The sequence below is a fragment of the Macaca thibetana genome, chromosome 2 (assembly GCF_024542745.1).
Source record: "Macaca thibetana thibetana isolate TM-01 chromosome 2, ASM2454274v1, whole genome shotgun sequence".
In the NCBI taxonomy this organism is placed as follows: Eukaryota; Metazoa; Chordata; class Mammalia; order Primates; family Cercopithecidae; genus Macaca; species Macaca thibetana.
Window position 1 is genome coordinate 107,448,538 of NC_065579.1, and position 12,357 is coordinate 107,460,894.

Consider the following 12,357-nt stretch of genomic DNA (forward strand, 5'->3'; position numbering starts at 1 on the left):
CTTATAAACCCAGCACTTTGGGAGGCTGAGGCGGTTGTATCACCTGAGGTCAGGAGTTCGAGACCAGCCTGGCCAACATGGTGAAACCTTGTCGCTACTAAAAATACAAAAATGAGCTGGGCATAGTGGTGGGCGCCTGTAATCCCAGCTACTTGGGAGGCTGAGGCAGGAAAATCGCTTGAACCCAGGAGGCAGAGGCTGCAGTGAGCCAAGATCGAGCCACTGCATTCCAGTCTGGGCGACAGAGTGAGACTCCGTCTCAAAATAATAATAATGATAATAATTTTGTTAATCAAATATACCAAAAAGTGTGACGACGGTCCATGCGAGACTGACATTTTGGGAGCATTGCCTTAGCAGAAGAACACCCTAAGCAGATGGAACACGGCAGGAAATGATTTACAGGTGAGTGGGTTGGTGAGGCTGTGGAGGCCATGAGAGAGGGGGATAAGCTGGACAAATGGACTGGGCCTGAGCGCTTCAAGGATTCCGCATGCCTTCCTGAGGAGTTTGGACTTTACCCAGCCAATTGTGGGATTTTATGTGACTAAAATCAAGTTTGTTTAGAAAGCTCTACTTGGCCTCAGTGTAGTTGGATGGATGGGAGAGTGGGGAAGGTAGGGAGACTATTTGGAAGCAACAGAACAAGGTTTGTATTTTTCACTGCACATATGTAAGATTTTAGTTTTATGGGTTGTATAAGCCTACTGTATTGATAAATGAACAAAACAAACACAGTAAAACTAAACAAAGTTTATCTTGAAAATGTTCATATTGGTAGAAATGCAGCTTTCAAGAGTCAGCAGAGACTTAAGTAAATTTTTTTTTAAATGGAGTCTCACTCTGTTGCCCAGGCTGGAGTGTAGTGGCACCATCTCATCTCACTGAAACCCCCGCCTCCCAGGTTCAAGTGATTCTCCTGCCTCAGCCTCCCCAGTAGCTGGGATTACAGGCACGTGCCACCACGCCCAGCTAATTTTTTTATTAAAATTGATGGGGTTTCACCATGTTGGCCAGACTGGTCTCAAATTCCTGGCCTCAAGTGATCCGCTCACCTCAGCCTGCCAAAATACTGGGATTATAGGCGTGAGCAACCGCGCCCAGCCAGAGACGTAAGTAAATTTCGAAAGGAGCCCTTCAGCACTTTTGACAGTCTCAGCATTTGATGAAGCTAACTCTTTTTAATAACCTAGTTTCACTTTCCAAGGTGTCTTTCCTTTTCCTTGGCAAGAGTCATCACTGGCACTAGTTTTACATTTATCAGTTACAATCAAAATTTAAATTTCCAAAGGAAAAAAGTGGGGTACAGAATAGATAAATGGTTTAAAACATACAGCATGCCCTCACAGCAGTGCCGACAGCAACTCTGAGGAGCTCCATTCATGCAGAATCCATGAGGAAGGCTGCCCCAAGAGCCAGCCGCCAGTCCTGCCTGGGAGGAGAGGGAAGCAGAGAATGTCCAGCTATCCAGCCGTAGGACGGGATGCTGGCCCTTCACCCCCACTCCACTAGGAGGACTCTCATTTTATTTTACTTATTGGGCTTCCTAGAAAGATTTCATTAGAACAAGGGGTTCCACAACTTTAAAAACACTTGAAAACCAAGGAGTCAGAACTGTACGTTCTAACTCCAAGGTTGGTAATTCAAGAATAAGACCTCACGTTCCACAGGAAAGCTGCCAGTGGACAAAACAAACACCATCGCTGAGGAGCAATGTAAAGAAAGAGACCTGGGCAAACAGGCCTACTAGAGGACTGGCGCATTTGGGATAGAAGGAGAAATCATATTTTGGATCCATGGATTCTGAGGTGCCAGTGTGGCACCCAACTTGGAAGCCCAATGGGCAGGGATATAGGGGTCTTAGAGGAGCACAGGAACTAGACAAACTCTAAATGTGGACAACTTCATTAAGAGAGATGTAAACAGAAAGAAGGGAAGGTCTTAAAAGGTTACAAAAGGCAAAGAAAGGTCTGCCTCAATAAACAGAAAGAAGGGAAGGTCTTAAAAGGTTACAAAAGGCAAAGAGAAAGGTCTGCCTCAAGACAGAGCTGTCTGGAGAACCTGAATTCTCCTCCAAGGTAGTCTATAACCAGGAGCAGAGAGAGGAACTGGCTGGAAGGCTGCAGGTGGCTTGTAGGGCCACATTAGGGAAAGAGGGAAAGAACAAAGTGGATTGGCTAGGGAGCAGCTCAAAGATTAGACAGTGGGTCCAGGCCTGAAGGGGCTGGAACTCTGGGAGAAAATGAAGGTCACAATGAGATAAAAGACGAGGCACAGGGAGAACAGAGAAGCTTCTCAAGTAGGCTGTAGAGAAAGAATACCATACCAGAACCCAACATTTCACCAGCAGACTATTCCGGAAAGCACTCCTGTCACACAAAGTCAATGGAAAGCCAAAAACAGGAGTAAAAGTCAATGGCTAGGAGAGGAGCTAGGGTGGGGGCAGTTGTGTCTTACTGTCCTGGCTGGCTGCAGGAATCATGCAGCCCTCCTCAAGCACTTGCTGCAGAAAAGGAAGACTCTCCCTAGAAGGGGAGGCCAGAAGAGCCCACCCAGCCCTCTGCTTCCCTTGTCACAGCCATTCCTGAGAATGGAGCCTGGAAACAAAGAAAGTCATTTGAAGCTCTTCTCTGTTGATTGAGGAGCCCAATTGAATACTTACAGGAAAACTGGGTACAGATAATGCCTAGGAGAAGATCTAAGCCTGTTTCTCAATTTGCATACGGTGTTATTCATATTAACGATAAGGAAAACTATGTTTTAAGTGCAACTATAACTTGATTGAGGACTGGAAAGCCAACGTTGAAAGAGAAATAAAATTAAAATAATAAATATTAATTACATTAAGAGGTCAAGCGATTCAGATGTTTTAATACCATCATAAACACCTGTAACAACAATAATACACCCAAAGTTTCTCAAATTTCTGTCTTTAGCTAGACCACCCAACCCTGCTCATTTTGCTCAATGATAAAAATGAAACTCAGGCTGGGCATAGTGCCTCATGCCTGTAATCCCAGCACTTTGGGAAGCTGAGGCTAGAGAATCACTTGAGGCCAGGAGTTTGAGACTAGCTTGGACAACACTGAGAGACCTCATCTCTACAAAAAATGTTTTAAAGGCCCGACGCAGTGGCTCACGCCTGTAATCTCAGCACTTTAGGAGGCCAAGGCGGGCGGATCGCCTGAGGTCAAGGGTTCAAGACCAGTGTGGCCAACATGATGAAACCCTGTCTCTACTAAAAATATTAAAAAGTAGCCAGGCGTGGTGGCAGGCACCTGTAATCTCAGCTACTCGGGAGGCTGAGGCAGGAGAATCACTTGAACCCAGGAGGCAGAGGTGGCCGAGATCGCACCAGCGCACTCCAGCCTGGGCAACAAGAGCAAAACTTCGTCTCAAAAAAAAAAAAGTTTTAGGCCGGGCACGGTGGCTCAAGCCTGTGATCCCAGCACTTTGGGAGGCCGAGTTGGGCAGATCACAAGGTCAGGAGTTCAAGACCAGCCTGGCCAATACGGTGAAACCCCATCTCTACTAAAAATACAAAAATTAGCCGGGAGTGGTGGCGAATGCCTGTAGTCCCAGCTACTCAGGAGGCTGAGGCAGGAGAATCACTCGAACCCAGGAGGTGGAGGTTGTAATGAGCTGAGATCGGGCCACTGTACTCCAGCCTGGGCGACAGAGCGAGACCGGCCTCAAAAAAAAAAAAAAAAAAATGTTTTAAAAAATTAGCCAGGTGCTGTGACATGTACCTAGTCCTAGCTACTCAGGAGGCTGAGGCAAGAGAAATGCTTGAGCCCAGGCACTCCAACTTAGACAACTGTCTCCTCCCCTGTATCTCCTCCCCTAACCATTGACTTTTACTACTATGGCTCCATGCCCTATTAGACAACACCATGCCAAAGAAACTGACACTTTCAGAAAAGCCTTACTAATGCTAGGAAACAACTAACCATTCTTAAGAATCGAATAGTAAAATAAGGCACAATAAAAATCAGGCTTCATGACATTGTCAATTCTTCAATGGTTTCCAGAAAGTCAAAAACATCCTTGCCACAAAGAGAGGAGAGTAAATTAAGAGATGGCCTTCCCCCAGTAACAAACAGTATAGGAAACTCATCCCACATTTACTACATTAATACAGCCATTAAAAATAATAATGGAAGAAAATAATAAAAGGAAAATATAACTCTTTAACCATTTTGAAAGTACATAACTGCTCAACTCTCTATAATCCTTAACTGTCAAACCTGCTTTCTCTCCAACCAGGATTGGACATCTGTATTTCGCAAATACAGAATTAAAGTGATATAATAAATCTAAAATACAGAGCATTAATTAGGCAGTATCATTATTATGTTAAGTCATTAAGCCTCTTTAAACACCTACTAGTTTTCTATCAATACAGAAACAAGAGTGAACTATGGCAAAACCTCAACTAACCAGAACAGCTGGGGACTGAGTCACTGAATATGCCTTTCAGATAGGTGAAGGCTTATTTATAACTCTGAACACACAAACTTTTATGGTTAACTGTTCTGGATGACATGCTTTGACTCAGGCCAACATCACGAATGTCAGTGATCACACAGTAAGATGGCATCCTGAGACCCACAAGGCCTTACTCTTACTCAATGAGACCCCAGACTCCAGCAACCTTCGCTTTTATACTTTCCCTGTCTTCCACCCTGCTGTCACAATCTGCTCTGTCTCTTTTGTTCTAATAAGCAAGTGTGCCCAAACTGTATCTAAGGAAAAGGTACCTGGTTCTCTCAGCTCTGCTGGGCACATACGGAGTTCTTCCAAGGGACGTAAACAAATCCTAGCAAACAGTATTCTGTGACCTGACCTCCACTTTACCTGCTATGTAAGTTTTTCAAATAATTTACTTCCTCCAAAAAAATTCTGACACATGCTACAACATGGATGAACCTTAAAGACATTATGTTAAGTGAACTAAGGCAATCACAAAAGGATAAATACTCTATGATTACATTCAGATGAGGTACCTAGAATAGTCAAAATCAGAAAGACAGAAAGTAGAAGAGTGGCTGTCTAGGGTGGGAGGAGGGAAGGTGGGGAATCACTGTTTCATGGGTACAGAGTTCCAGTCTGGGAAGATAAAAAAGTTCTAGAGATGGATGGTGGTAACGGTTACACAACAATGTGCATGTACTTAATGCCACTGCACTGCACATTTAAAAGTGGTCAAAATGGTAAAGTTCATGCTATATGTATGTATCTTACCACAACCATGTTTGCTGTTTCTTTTTGTCTTTTTTTTTTTTTTTTTTTTTTTTTTTTTTTTGAGACAGAGTCTCTCTCTGTTACCCAGGCTGGAGTGCAGTGGCGTGATCTCAGCTCACGGCAACCCCCACCTCCAGGGTTCACGCAATTCTCCTGCCTCAGCTTCCCAAGTAGCTGGGACTACAGGTGTCCACCACCACCTCTGGCTAATTTTTGTATAAATTTTATTTAATTTGATTTCATTTTAAGTTCCAGGATACATGTACAGGATGCACACATATAAACAATTTTTAATAATAAAAATTTACATCCTCATTATATATCACTATGTTCGAGACAGGCAATATGCTAAGTGCATTGGTGTGATCACCATCTAACCACCCCAAGAGGGTTATTTTATGTCACAAGTCAAAATGAGCCCAAAAGGTATCCTAAAATTACAATTCAAAATTACCATATGCTATTTTTAACACAGAAAATTTTAAAGGAACTGAACCTTAAGAAAGAACACTAGAAAAAACTGAGAGACAGGAAAGCACTCTAGTCTGGGGAGCAAATTAATGTGAAAAGAAATTAAGAACCAGCAGTAACCCATGGCAGCCTTACCACTGAGCAAATATTCCATAGTAGCCACCTCAAATGCTTTTTAAAAAACTCTTCAGGGTACAAAAAATAATAATTTGGAATTCAAATCTGAGTATTTGTTGGTTAACACTTTAAATTGAGTATCAGCAAGAAAAACTCCTAGGCATTTTAGTAATTGCTAAATTTCTCATCCCAGCTCATGTTGTCATTCCAAATGTGTGACTGCCCCACACTTTCAACTGCCAACAAACCACCTTCCATCTCTCATCTAAGATCCTCTCCAAATACCATCTCAGACAGAACCCAACTTTCCCAGATAAACAGATACTGACACTTAACAACCCTATCTGCCCCGCATCAGTTTAATAATTAACCTTTCTCTAGACCAAGCAAAAACATCAAAAAAGAACCAATGCACCAGACCAGTATGCCAGTTAAAAAACAAACAAAAAAAAAGACCCAATGCACACAGCACTGTGCATCATGTTAGAAATATCACTGTATAGCCTCTCTCTCCATAGTGACATGCTTGGCTCACTGAAGTTATTCAACTGTTCAAACCACAGAGTTCAACAGGGACTTAACTCATCATTTAATACACAACTTACAGACTACTTTTTTGTTTTTATTTATTTTTTTGAGACAGGGTCTCGCTATGTCACCAGGCTGAAGGGGTGCGATCACAGCCCACTGCAACCTCCGTCTCCCTGGCTCAAGGGATCTACCTGCCTCAGCCTCCTGAGTAGCTGAGACTACAGGCACGCACCAAGACACCTAATTTTTTTTTTTTTTTCTTTTTTGTAGAGACAGGGCTTCCCTTCATTGTCCAGGCTGGTATCAAACTACCAGACTCAAGAGATCTGCCTGCCTTGGTCTCCCAAAGTGCTGGGATTACAGGTGTAAGTCACTGTGCCCAGCCTATTTTTTGCTTTTAAATAAATTCCTTGAGTGATAAGTCTAAAGAGAGCTAAATAAGGTAAAAACATCGTCTTGAATAAAAGAAAGAATAATTACATACACGTTTTCAGGTGTCTCTGAGTTAGAGGAAAAGGTTTACAATGAAATCATTAAAACTTATGCGGCCGGGCGCGGTGGCTCACGCCTGTAATCCCAGCACTTTGGGAGGCCGAGATGGGCGGATCACGAGGTCAGGACATCGAGACCATCCCATCCCGGCTCACACAGTGAAACCCCGTCTCTACTAAAAATACAAAAAACTAGCCAGGTGAGGTGGCGGGCGCCTGTAGTCCCAGCTACTCGGGAGGCTGAGGCAGGGGAATGGCGTGAACCCGTGAGGTGGAGCTTGCAGTGAGCCGAGATCGCGCCACTGCACTCCTGGGCAACAGAGCGAGACTCCATCTCAAAAAAAAAAAAAAAAAAAAAAAAAAAAAAAAAAACTTATGCAGTGAAGTCACGTAATTTTTCTGTTAATAACGTGTCGTCGTTCTTATCCTTCCTCCCCCTTTTGAAAAGTTTAAACATGAATCTGCAACAACCTGACCACATTCTATTTTAAATCATTTTCTGCCAGGCACGGTGGCTCACACCTGTAATCCCAGCACTTTGGGAGGCCAAGAAGGGTAGATCACCAGAGATCAGGAGTTCAAGACTAGCCTGACCAACATGGTGAAACCCCATCTTTACTAAAAATAGCAAAATTAGCCAGGCAAGGTGGCGCATGCCCATAATCCCAGCTACCTGGGAGGCTGAGGCAGGATAATTGCTTGAACCCGGGAGGCAGAGGTTGTGATGAGCCGAGAACGTGCCATTACACTCCAGCCTGGTCAACAAGAGTGAAAGTCCGTCTCAAAAAAAAAAAAAAAAGGCCGGGCACAGGGTTCACACCTGTATTCCCACCACTTTGGGAGGCCAAGGCAGGTGGATCACGAGGTCAGGAGATTAAGACCAACCTGGCTAACACGGTGAAACCCTGTCTCTACTAAAAAATACAAAAAATTAGCTAGGCATGGTGGCAGACACCTGTAGTCCCAGCTACTCGGGAGGCTGAGGCAAGAGAATGGCGTGAACCTGGGAGGTGGAGCTTGCAGTGAGCTGAGATCGCGCCACTGCACTCCAGCCTGGGCGACAGAGCGAGACTCCGTCTCAAAAAAAAAAAAAAAAATTATGTTCCAATGAGGTTAGTATCCCCTGAAGAATGGGAGACTCCTATCAAAATTCCACTCCCCAAACTCTAATGGTTCAAAATCTCCCAAGTAACCAAAATCCCCAGACACTTTTAGCCCATTTAATAACTATGTATATACAGAAATATTATTTTCAAATACAAAATACCCCAGTTAGGTAATAAATGCTATATACTAAAAGAAAAATACTCTGCCATAAGGAAGTTGTATCATTTACTCATTACAAGTTCTTTCATTTTCATGTAATTATTCCGAAATATTGGTTATCAGCCAAATAATCGAGAAAGCAAAATTTTGGAAAATTACAAGAAAAAAATGTAACATTAAAAATATTAAAGATGTAAAATGTCTGTCTAAATAATAGCCTTCTGGTTTTTGGACTGTATTAACTTAATGTGAACATAACATGAAGTCAAACTAAAAAGTCAATGAAGTTTTGCATAGTTCATCTTTTCTACAGACTTGCTGCTACACCACCATTCCACAGCTAAACCCAGTCTAGTTATCACTGTGAAAGCAAAAGTACACTACAGAAACAGTAAGGTTATGGATAGGCAAATCATATTGTGTTGGTTTGTTTGTTTTTTGAGACAGTCTCACTCTGTTACCCAGGCTGGAGTGCAGCAGTGCAATCATAGCTCACTGCAACCTCAAACTCCTGGGCTCAAGGGATCCTCCCACCTCAGCCTCCTGAGGAGCTGGGATTATAGGCGCCCGCCACCATGCCTGACTAATTTTTTTTATTTTTTGTAGACACAGGGTCTCCCTTTTCTTTCATCCAGGCTGGTCTCCAACTCCTGGTCTCAAGCAATCCTCTTGCCTAGCCTCTCAAAGTGCTGGGATTACAGGCGTGAGACACTGTGCCTAGCCAGCAATCATTTTTAAAAGGAAAAATCTGAGTTTACAACAAAACATAGCAAAAAAAGGAAATTCCCTTTCATTGTGTAGTTTCTCATTGTATATCTCTTTAGTTGCTTCTCTTAAAAATTTAATAGATTTTAAATTAAACAATCTGATCACATAAAAGCCAAGAAATTTAAAAAGAGACACAAAAAGAAACAATGGATCAGTAATAGCTAAGTCATCAATTACTCTCTTGGCTAATGAGGGAATCTTGGGTGGAGTGACCAAATCCAGCTTAGTGGCTGGTCAGTGAGTTGGCTGGCTAACTTAACACAAAAAGACAGAATTGTTCAGTGAAGGCCGGGCGCGGTGGCTCAAGCCTGTAATCCCAGCACTTTGGGAGGCCGAGACGGGCGGATCACGAGGTCAGGAGATCGAGACCATCCTGGCTAACACGGTGAAACCCCGTCTCTACTAAAAAATACAAAAAACTAGCCGGGCGAGGTGGCAGGCGCCTGTAGTCCCAGTTACTCGGGAGGCTGAGGCAGGAGAATGGTCTAAACCCGGGAGGCGGAGCTTGCAGTGAGCTGAGATCCGGCCACTGCACCCCAGCCTGGGTGACAGAGCAAGACTGTCTCAAAAAAAAAAAAAAAAAAAAAAAAAAAAAAGAATTGTTCAGTGAAATCATTTCACAAAAGAAAACCTTTTAACTTTGTGGACTATTCCCCATGGATCCCTACACCACAGGCCTTAGAACATTCCCAACTTTTATCACAGGGATATCTTTGCAGTAAAAACACAAGCCGTTGTTAGGAACTAACAAAATAAGAATTCACTTACAACATCTAACCCATCTCCTTTACCGTAGAAACAAGAAAAGGCACAAGAAGACACTGGTGAAGGAAATGCAAATTGTTGCAGCATGTGCTTCAGTGGAGAATATTTAAAAGTCCACCTTCCGGCCGGGGGCGGTGGCTCACGCCTGTAATCCCAGCACTTTGGGAGGCCGAGGCGGGCGGATCACAAAGTCAGGAGATCGAGACCACGGTGAGACCACGGTGAAACCCCGTCTCTACTAAAAATACAAAAAATTAGCCGGGCGCGGTGGCGGGCGCCTGTAGTCCCAGCTACTCGGGAGGCTGAGGCAGGAGAATGGCGGGAACCCAGGAGGCAGAGCTTGCAGTGAGCCGACATAGCGCCACTGCACTCCAGCCTGGGCGACAGAGCCAGACTCCGTCTCAAAAAAAAAAAAAAAAAAGGGCCGGGCGCGGCGGCTCAAGCCTGTAATCCCAGCACTTTGGGAGGCCGAGACGGGCGGATCACGAGGTCAGGAGATCAAGACCATCCTGGCTAACACGGTGAAACCCCGTCTCTACTAAAAAATACAAAAAACTAGCCGGGCGAGGTGGCGGGCGCCTGTAGTCCCAGCTACTCGGGAGGCTGAGGCAGGAGAATGGCGTGCACCCGGGAGGCGGAGCTTGCAGTGAGCCGAGATCCGGCCACTGCACTCCAGCCTGGGCGACAGAGCAAGACTCCGTCTCAAAAAAAAAAAAAAAAAGTCCACCTTCCTAGACAGAGGGTTAATTTACACAGGCATCTTAGTCACGCTGGTTTCTTTAAATCACACCTGACACAATTTTTAGTTAACCTTTTGTTTTTGCTTTCATTGTTGGACTTTAAATGATTTGATAAACCACCTGACTATCCTGTATATATAAGTCAAGTTAACTGCTGTCATTGAAAACCTTGTTAAAGCTTACACATTCTTAATTCACTTAACTTTAAAAAACCAATTTTCATTCAATTTTCTCAGCAAATTCTAGGCATTAAGACACTGATTCATCTACTGACACCTTAAACTCTAACTTGTTGGGAAAATTCATGATTCATTATTCCAATCTATTGTCTACAAATATATAGTACCTATATTCCAAAAATGGGAAGTAATAGATTAATACCATTGTCTGTGAACATAAGGACTCCCAAGAACTACAAATCGTAACCTGCAAAGTATTGCCCCCACTGAAATCTTCTAAGAAGTCCCTTAGGAGAGAATTTTAAGTTATTCTGGGTTACGAAAACCCTAACAATCATTATAAAAGCAAAGGGTCATGGCTTACACGGCCATAACTCCAAGTTTACATACAAGCTATCCTCAGTTTGTTAGCATTGCCCCTTTAACCCTCAAAAGGGTCTTGTTTTGAGGCAAATCTCATCTGTGGTGACAGAAGTCAGAATCGTGGTTGCCGTGGGGAGGGGGAATGTGTTTACTGAATGGAAAATATACAGGGCCTGAAAATGTTCCATATCTTGATCTGAGTGTGGTTATCAGGGTGTATACATGCATAAAAAGTCATTGAATTGTACCCTTAAGATCTTTCTGTAGGTTATATATACCTCAATAAAAAATACATATAATTTTCAAGCACATTGAAATACATTGTTAAAAATCTATTCAAACAATCATATAAAACCATTCTGGATCTAGCTACCAAGATATTTTTTCCAAATGAATTTTAATAAAGACACACATTGCGAGCACTTTTATGTAGAACCTATCAAAATATACACTGTGATTTCTAAGAATCTTTCAGTTTAAAAAGCCACCGAATTTTCGAACTGAAAGCACCCTCAAAAATGATCTGTTTATCTTAATGTTGCAAATAAGGAAAATCAAAGCTACAACGGGTAAGAAAAGTGCCCAAGATAAGGCAGTTAGTCAATTACAACGGTAATAACAGAACTGTTTCCTGATCTCTGGCCGTTTCTACCAGGCCGTTACTTTCCTGACATCGCAAACAAATCTTAACTCCGAATCTACCTATGGCCTAATTCAACGAATGCCTCAAAACGCTAGTCAACAGGCCTCAAAGTGTACACATAAAGGCACATTCATCTTCCTTCATCCTTTCAAGCCAGTTGACAAATTAATGATTATATGTTCAGGCACTTTATCCAGATGCAATAAAATTAAGTATGACATCTTAGAAAATGTGGTTCAAGAGAAGACACACGCGGGGATTAACAAAATACATCTCACTTCCTTTCAAATCTCTTTGATGGTTACTTGGTTCTCAAACACAGATCAGTGCTAACAGGACTCAAAAACACCAATTGGGACCATCAACCAGTGCTGCTTCGGGCCACCCGCTGGGAACACCTCCACCTGACCCGAACGTCCACCACTCCTCGAGCATAAGCTCTGGGGGTGACCTGTGCCTGCCGGCTTAGTTTTAGACCCCACGGGAACAGCTGACATCTTGTGAAAAACTTAACATAACGTACATCCTTTCCGCGGGAATTTATTTCTGTTCGCACAAGGCGTTTCTGCTAAGCACAGAGCAGGCCTTGCTTCCCAGGACGCCACTCGCCCCTCCACAGCCTCCTTTTCAGCGTCCAAAATCGGACTTTAGGAACAGAAATCGAAACGGTCGCGGACCTCCCGAGCGGCAGGTCGGGGCGCTGCCGGGTCGGCGCAGGGTCCGGCGGCGGTGCCCGGCGGGCCGCGGCACGGGAGAGGCCCGCTCACTTCACAACGGCA

General features: G+C 43.6%; 2 protein-coding genes across 8 annotated transcripts in view; both read right to left on the bottom strand.

Annotated features, from left to right (window-relative positions):
* Positions 1-12,357, bottom strand: part of STIMATE (STIM activating enhancer) — a 239,118-nt gene that overhangs the window by 207,829 nt on the left and 18,932 nt on the right. The window lies entirely within an intron of this gene.
* The window catches only part of SFMBT1 (Scm like with four mbt domains 1), a 150,942-nt gene that overhangs the window by 137,049 nt on the left and 1,536 nt on the right, over positions 1-12,357 (bottom strand). For 3 of the 7 annotated variants that reach the window (XM_050781079.1, XM_050781078.1, XM_050781080.1), the window contains exon 1: positions 12,102-12,277. The exons of the other annotated variants lie outside the window; for them this stretch is intronic. The gene's annotated coding sequence lies outside the window, so the exon portion shown is untranslated. Of the gene's footprint in view, positions 1-12,101; positions 12,278-12,357 lie in introns of those variants that run through there. 7 annotated transcript variants of the gene reach the window in all.